This window comes from Oncorhynchus masou, unplaced genomic scaffold (assembly GCF_036934945.1).
Source record: "Oncorhynchus masou masou isolate Uvic2021 unplaced genomic scaffold, UVic_Omas_1.1 unplaced_scaffold_11871, whole genome shotgun sequence".
Taxonomy (NCBI): Eukaryota; Metazoa; Chordata; class Actinopteri; order Salmoniformes; family Salmonidae; genus Oncorhynchus; species Oncorhynchus masou.
Window position 1 is genome coordinate 767 of NW_027001643.1, and position 2,057 is coordinate 2,823.

The 2,057-nt window shown below is 33.0% G+C and overlaps 1 non-coding gene across 1 annotated transcript; it reads left to right on the forward strand.

Moving 5' to 3' along the window:
- The first annotated feature begins 1,340 nt into the window (after window positions 1-1,340).
- On the forward strand, window positions 1,341-1,416 carry trnaa-ugc (transfer RNA alanine (anticodon UGC)). Its single transcript has one exon. It is a non-coding gene; the product is annotated as a tRNA-Ala (tRNA).
- Window positions 1,417-2,057: the final 641 nt, after the last annotated feature.

Genomic DNA, 2,057 nt, shown 5'->3' on the forward strand with positions numbered 1-2,057 from the left:
ATTCACTAAATAGTCTATATGAGATTACTATTCACTAAATAGTCTATATGAGATTACTATTCACTAAATAGTCTATATGAGATTACTATTCACTAAATAGTCTATATGAGATTACTATTCACTAAATAGTCTATATGAGATTACTATTCACTAAATAGTCTATATGAGATTACTATTCACTAAATAGTCTATATGAGATTACTACTCACTAAATAGTCTATATGAGATTACTATTCACTAAATAGTCTATATGAGATTACTATTCACTAAATAGTCTATATGAGATTACTATTCACTAAATAGTCTATATGAGATTACTATTCACTAAATAGTCTATATGAGATTACTACTCACTAAATAGTCTATATGAGATTACTATTCACTAAATAGTCTATATGAGATTACTACTCACTAAATAGTCTATATGAGATTACTATTCACTAAATAGTCTATATGAGATTACTATTCACTAAATAGTCTATATGAGATTACTACTCACTAAATAGTCTATATGAGATTACTATTCACTAAATAGTCTATATGAGATTACTATTCACTAAATAGTCAATATGACAATACTACTCACTAAATAGTCTATATGAGATTACTACTCACTAAATAGTCTATATGAGATTACTACTCACTAAATAGTCTATATGAGATTACTATTCACTAAATAGTCTATATGACAATACTACTCACTAAATAGTCTATATGAGATTACTACTCACTAAATAGTCTATATGAGATTACTACTCACTAAATAGTCTATATGAGATTACTACTCACTAAATAGTCTATATGAGATTACTACTCACTAAATAGTCTATGAAATAAGGCTGAACACAAGCCTAAGATCACCATTCGACAATGCCAAGTGTTGGCTGGAGTGTTGTAAAGCTCGCCGCCATTGGACTCTGGAGCAGTGGAATCGCAGTTCCCTGGATTGATGAATCACGCTTCACCATCTGGCAGTCCGACGGACGACTCTGGGTTTGGCAGGTGCCAGGAGAACGCTACCTGCCCCAATGCATAGTGCGAACTGTAATGTTTGGTGGAGAAGGAATATTGGTCTGGGGATGTTTTTCATGGTTCGGGCTAGGTCGCTTGGTTCCAGTAGAAGGCTATATACAGGTTATATACAAAGGAGTACCGGTTCTGGAGTCAGTGTAATGGGGTGCGAGTTAGTTGGGGATTGAGGTAATAAGTGCTTGTAGTTTTGGTAAGGTGATTAATTGAAGTACTATGTACATGTAGGTAGGAGCCTTTTGGTCCCAGACTTGGCATTCCAGTACTGCTTACAATGCGATAGCAGAGAGTACATATAATGCCATATCTTGGGTCCTGTGTGGCTCAGTCGGTAGAGCATGGCGCTTGCAACGCCAAGCGTCGTGGGTTCGATTCCCACTGGGGCCACCCATATGTAAAAGTAGTGGCCCCAGCCGACTTGTAAGTCGCTTTGGACAAAAGCGTCTGCTAAATGGGATATATTTATTTATTTTATTTAAATAGTCTATATGAGATTACTATTCACTAAATAGTCTATATGAGATTACTATTCACTAAATAGTCTATATGAGATTACTATTCACTAAATAGTCTATATGAGATTACTACTCACTAAATAGTCTATATGAGATTACTACTCACTAAATAGTCTATATGAGATTACTATTCACTAAATAGTCTATATGAGATTACTATTCACTAAATAGTCTATATGACAATACTACTCACTAAATAGTCTATATGAGATTACTACTCACTAAATAGTCTATATGAGATTACTACTCACTAAATAGTCTATATGAGATTACTATTCACTAAATAGTCTATATGACAATACTACTCACTAAATAGTCTATATGAGATTACTACTCACTAAATAGTCTATATGAGATTACTATTCACTAAATAGTCTATATGACAATACTACTCACTAAATAGTCTATATGAGATTACTACTCACTAAATAGTCTATATGAGATTACTACTCACTAAATAGTCTATATGAGATTACTATTCACTAAATAGTCTATATGAGATTACTACTCACT